Source organism: Mastomys coucha, unplaced genomic scaffold (assembly GCF_008632895.1).
Source record: "Mastomys coucha isolate ucsf_1 unplaced genomic scaffold, UCSF_Mcou_1 pScaffold8, whole genome shotgun sequence".
Taxonomy (NCBI): domain Eukaryota; kingdom Metazoa; phylum Chordata; class Mammalia; order Rodentia; family Muridae; genus Mastomys; species Mastomys coucha.
This window is the reverse complement of record NW_022196914.1, coordinates 14,461,938-14,468,545: the sequence shown is the minus strand read 5'-3', so window position 1 is coordinate 14,468,545 and position 6,608 is coordinate 14,461,938. Positions and strand designations below refer to the sequence as shown.

Here is a 6,608-nt window from a genome sequence, read left to right as displayed (position 1 = left end):
CCTATGGTCCTGTGATTGCCTCTGGCCATCTGGTTCTCTCTTGTGTTAACTAGGTGTCTCTGACTGGAGCAGGCCTCCTTGAAGGCAAGTAGAGCTCTGTGATCTGAGTTTGATCTGGCCTCCTTGGAGGCAGGCAGTGTTGTCTCTGGTTAGTGTGGGCCTCTTTTTTCTCTGGTTAGAGCAGGCCTCTTGTGCCCTGGATAATGTGGATCTCCTGTATCTATAGTTACTGTGTATCTATAGTTACTGTGGGAGGAGCCCAGGTTGTAGACTTAGTCACTGGTCTAACCTGTGTGGGGAAGTGGACTGGAAGGGAGGTGGAGCTCGGGGTAGAGGTTGGGTGCCAGTAGGTCCTGAGTCTGCTACGTTATGTGGGTGTTCCAGCTGACATGGGTATTTGGGTAAAATTCTCACCTGTGTCTTTGGTCAGTGAGGACCTCCTGGGAAGCACGAAGGCTATAAGATTTGGACAGGAATTGGCCAGGCTGCTCAACAGCCATGAACATCTTAATAAACTAAGATTTTATTCCCAGCCCAAGTGACTGTGAATTTTACGTTGTGTACCTTCTTCACTTTTGTTTCCTACTTGATGTAATAGGGAAAAGACAAAATCCCCTTTTATTGTTCTTCTCTTTCTACTATATTATATTTTGCATTATATCTCATATATGAATAGAAATAACATATATATGCATCAATTACATATGCTATGTGATATGTAATTGATGTATGTGATAATGATATGATAAGTATGTGGTATATACTTACCATATGCTATAGTCAGAAATCTCTGTGTATTCATTTGTAGTAGTTTGAATAAAATCGCCCCCATAGACCCATAGAGAGTATCCCTATTAAGTAAGGTCTTGTTGGAGTAGGTAAGGCATTGTTAGAGGAAATGGTCACTAAGGACAGGATTTGAGGTCTCAGACTCAATTCACACACAGTGGAGCAGTCTTTTTCGGCTGTCTGTGAATCAAGATGTAGAGCTTTCAGCCACTTTTACAGTACCATGTTTGCCTGCATGCCGCCAAGCTTCCTGCCATAACAATTATTGGCTAAAGCTCTGAACTGTAAGCCAGCTCTAATTATTTTTTAAATAAATTTACTATTGTCATTACTTCTTTTCACAGAAATAAAACACTAAATAGTATTTTATTTATTTATATTAGAAATCTCTTCTAGGTCAAGCCACTTCATACTGATCTCAAAGGTGAGTTTGGAATACAGCCTGATCTACAAAGATCCTACTAACTATGTGAATTAAGTGCTTCTATACATTTGATGCTACTTATAAGTATGAGTAAAATTCAAATATATTCTATTAATTCTATTATGAAATTATAGCATGGTTAGGATTTAAAAGATTATATGAATGTATTGGTTTGATATGGCTTTGATGACACCTAAAGTATAGGTTTAATAAGGAATTAAACTTCATGCATTCTGCTTCTTTGTTTAAACCTGATCCTAAAACATCATAAGATTTACATGAAAATACGATGTGAATCAAACAAAATGCTGTTTTTCAAAAGACATCAAAATGTAAAATTATTTTCAAAAATATATGGTACATTTCCATTCATCTTATTAGTGACAATCTGCGTGAACCTTACAAGTTGCTCAGAATATTGATTCTTATTGTTAAAATAGGAATAAACACATACCCATCTCCCAGTACCAGAATAATACATTATAAGTTTTAAAGGAGTATTAAAAGTTGCATATTACTTTAAAAAGCATATTTTTAATTTTCTTCAAACCTCTGTGGAAGGCAAAAAGTTCTGTCTTGAGCATGCTTGCACATTCAGTATCATTTTATTTGTAGAAAGCACCGGTAATTAGTGAAGATTTGGAATTCATTGTCACAGCTTGTACTTTCTAAGCTCTTACCCATATGAACTGCACTCATTTCCTTTGCACAGCTTGACCTTTTCTAATTAATGCACAGGAGTGTCTACCTGCAACTTACATTGACGTGCTGTGCCTATCAGAAACTGGAGAAAGTTCTAGCTCTACAAATTCCCTAAACACTTGCAGTGACAAAATGAGTTTTGAAAAGTTTGTGAGGAATGCTCTCAGAGCTATTCAGTTATTGTTGTCTATTTTCAGAAAAGAATGTGATCTACTTTACAATTTAATATTTTGCCTTTTTAAAAATCCTAGTAGAACAAATATTTTTAATTAGTCCATTAGAACTGCAGAAGAGATTCTGGGTGACAGTTTTGTGGGCAGTCCTAAAGCATGCAAAAGGGAGTTTGGATCTCCAGCACTATAGAAAGACTGTAAGGCATCATGCTTGTCTTCCTGTTATCTTAGTATACAAGAAGCAGAGGCAAATCATCCTCAGCACAAGCTATAAGGCTAGAACAGCCAAATAAATGAGGTTCAGGTTAAGTGACAGGTCCTGCTTCAATAAATAAAGCCATAGTGGAAGACACCCAATATCAGTGTCACAATGTATACGCATACACTCAAACACATGGAAGAATACAAATACATACATACACACTCACACACACACACACATGTGTATATGTTTTCATGCATATATAACACATACACGACTTAACCACCAGTATCCAGTTGAAGAAAATATTTTGCCAAAGGACAAAAACGGTGATTTTAACACAAATTGATGTGGTTTACTAAATGTTATCCAACAACAAGAAATAATTTAAAATAAATTAGCTGTATAGTTGGCCAGTTTTATGTACACCTTTAAATTCATTTTACTATTCATTATGTAGAACTGAAAATTTCAAAAAGAATAATGTGTAATCCAAAACTCAAAGGAAGGTAAAAATACTTCATAGGTTACAGCTATTTCTCAAAGTCCACGAATATATTTGGTTCACTACAGAAGCACTTTTTCTTGACAGATTGGGGATGCCCTGCACCTGGCTGTGGAGTAGGCTGTTCCTCCACCAAGGTGTTGGCATCTTTATAGAGCTGCAGTCAAGAAATCTTAGAGCAGGAGATGTAGATGCCCTGTTTAGGGTTGAGCATGCAATAGTCAGGTCAGCTTATTCTAGTTTTCTAACACTAGAGTCTCTTCAGTAACCATTCACTATTGGAAATTAGGATCTCGAGACCAGGAGTAGAAAGTGGTATTTAAAGGGCAATATGGATATTTGGAAGGCAATTTGATAAGCGCCTCTGAGAAAATCACAGAAGAGAGAAAAGGAAACAACAGAAGAGCCAGGAGCTGAGCAGACTACTGTGAAGAGCTGGATATGATACAACAATTGCACTCACAAACTCTTTGCAATGGAGCGGGTACATCTCCATTCCTCTCTGCACTGCAGATTGATAGCTCCTGTGTCCCCAGTATTCCCTGAGGAAAAATTGACAGTTCATACTTGCTGTGGGAGGCAAAGATCCATTTTTAAATAGTCACAGGTACATTGTTAGACACTGAGAGACAATCCCCACACATGCTCATATAAGCAACTCTAATTAAATTCCGGGGGGGTCACACATATCTCCTAAAGAGACATAACAATATAAGGGGGATTATTGGGAGGAGGAAGGGAGGTTTTCAGAGAATATATTTAGTGGTGAATATCATCAAAATACATCAATACAAGTCTGAAATTACACAAGGCAATATGCATTAGAGATGTTTAAAGACTCCAGAGAACCAAATAATCCTATTAAAAATGGGGTACAGAGCTAAACAAAGAATTCTCAACTGAGGAATACCAAATAGCTGAAAATCACCTAAAGAAATGTTCAACATCCTTTGTCATCAGGGAAATGCAAATCAAAACAACCCTGAGATTCCACCTCACACCAGTCAGAATGGATAAGATCAGAGTCAGGTGACAGCAGATGCTGGAGAGGTTGTGGAGAAAGAGGAACACTCCTCCATTGCTGGTGGGGTTGCAAGCTGGTACAACCACTCTGGAAATCAGTTTGGTGGTTCCTCAGAAAACTGGACATAGTACAACCAGAGGACACAGCTATACCACTCCTGGGCATGTACCCAGAAGATGCCCCAACATGTAATAAGGACAAATGCTCCACTATGTTCATAGCAGCCTTATTTATATTAGCCAGAAACTGGAAACAACCCAGATGTTCCTCAATAGAGGAATGGATCCAGAAAATGTGGTACATCTACACAATGGAGTACTACTCATCTATTAAAAACAATGAATTTATGAAATTCTTAGGGAAATGGGATGGATCTGGAGAATATCATCCTGAGTGAGGTAACCCAGTCTCAAAAGAACACACATGTTATACACTCTGTGATATTAGTGGATATTAGCCCAGAAGAGCACAATATACAAAGTACAGTCCATAAACCACAAGAAACTCAAGAAGAAAGAAGAACAAAGTGGATACTTCATTCCTTCTTAAGAGGGGGAACAAAATACCCATGGAAGGAGTTGTAGAGACTAACTATGGAGCAGAGACTGAAGGAAGGACAATCTGGAGACTGCTCCACCTAGAAATCCTTCCCATATTCAATCATCAAATCCAGACATTATTGTGGATGCCAGCAAGTGTTGACTGACAGAAACCTAATATAGCTATCTCCTGAGAGGCTCTGCCAGTACCCGACTAATACAGAAGTAGGGGCTCATAGCCATCCATTGGACTGAGCACAGGGTCCCCAATGAAGGAGTTAGAGAAAGGACCCAAGTAGCTGAAGGGTATGTAGCCCCTTAGGACGAACAATATGAACTAACTACTACCCTCAGAGCTCCCAAGGACTAAACCACCAACCAAAGAGTACACATGGTAGAACTTAATGGCTCCAGCACTATATGTATAGCAGAGGGTGGCCTAGTTGGTCATCAAGGGCAGGAGAGGCCCTTGGCCCCGTGAAGGTTCCCCAGTCTAGGGGAATCCCAGGGCCAGCAAGAGGGAGAGGGTGGGTTGGTGAGCAAGGGGTCGGGGGAGGGAACAGGGTTTTTTATTTTATTTTATTTTACTTTTTTTTGGAGGGGAAACTGGGAAATGAGATATCATATGACATGTAAATAAAGAAAATATCTAAGAAAAAAGAAAAAAATACACAATGGTCATGAATTAGATTTCTGAATATTTCTAAGGACATTTCTTCACCTGTGCTTTTTAAAATCAACCACAATTCCAGTCACTCACCCCAGAAATGCTATATATCTAAGCTGTAACTTCTACTACTCCCATTAATATCCATGTGTGAACTTATAGTTAAATGATTCAATTCGTGAATCTTCCTTAAGTGGAGGGAGATTTTTTTATTGCAATACTATTATTCAAAACTGACAGTTACTTTGCCCTTTTCATAAGAGAAGATATCCACAACTAAGAGAGAGATGCCCTGAGAGGCAGGGGCACAACTGTTTGTTATTAGAGGTGAACTTGGCATATTTCAAAATAGTGATATTACATCCATATATCTGGTAAAAATAGGTTAAAAACACTTCTACTCAGTGTCAGATATTCTTTTGAAATAAAATAAAAATGACAGTAGAAGTAGATTTTTATGTAGCTGAAAAATAGCAAAATTAATTTCTATTTCATATCTAAATTGAAAAATATTATAAATGTTACAGATATTCACATTTAATTTCCTGCCGTTGTAATCTAAGTTTATGTGAATTTTGGGTATATTTTGTTTCATTTTGTTTATTTAAAGCTTTTCAGAGACCGACACCCAATGTTTCCATTGATGGCCTTGAGACACTTTTAGCGTCAAGCAATCTTCCTACCTCAAGGATCTAGGCACACAGCCTTCTTTTTTGCTATTTCTCTTCTCTATACTCCTCCAGTTTCTCATCCCATTCCATCCCTCTTGATCCACTCCCTTTTTGTCTCTCATTGGAACCAAACACTTCTATAAGAGCCAAAGATGACAAAATAAAACATAGCAAGAGATCCTAAAGCAATGGCGGCAGATGGAAGCGATCCTTGTGCTGGCGAAGTAGAAGAAGATGCTTCCCAGCTCATCTTTCCCAAAGAGTTTGAAATAGCTGAGACTCTCCTAAACTCTGAAGTTCACATGCTTCTAGAGCATAGAAAGCAGTAGAATGTGAGTGCAGAGGATGAACAGGAGCTCTTGGTGGTCTTCATGAAAACCCTCAACTATACAGCCTGTTTCAGCCATTTCAAAAACAGGGAGACCATTGCCTGTCTCCGTAGCTTGCTTCTCCAGAAAAAGCTACATAAGTTGGAGCTGGCCTGTTTAGCCAACTTTTGCCCGGAGACTGCTGAAGAGTGAAAAGTTCTGATTCCAAGCCGGGAAGGGCATTTTGAAGATGAGAAACTGCAGCAGATTCTCGATGATATCCAGACGAAGCGCAGCTTCCAGAACTAATGGCCAGACAGCACCACAATCCGAACCCTGGGTGGGCCTCATGCAGGAATGTCCCTTCAGAAAACACTGGGAATTCTTTGGTAGTTTTTCCTTTACTGAAAGAGAATGCCTCTTTAGTTCTCAGAGTCGTAACAGTCCTCCTGCCTCAGACCGTGGTTTTTGGATCCCATGTTATTATTTTTTGTTCTTGACATTTCAATTTTTTTTTATTATTAGATATTTTCTTTATTTACATGTAAATTTCTCCATTCCCAGTTTCCCCTCCAAAAAACAAAGAAACAAACAAAAACAACCA

At 38.6% G+C, this 6,608-nt stretch overlaps 1 pseudogene; it reads left to right on the top strand.

Moving 5' to 3' along the window:
* Positions 1-5,884: 5,884 nt before the first annotated feature.
* On the top strand, positions 5,885-6,313 carry LOC116083851 (annotated as a pseudogene).
* The last annotated feature ends 295 nt before the right edge of the window (positions 6,314-6,608 follow it).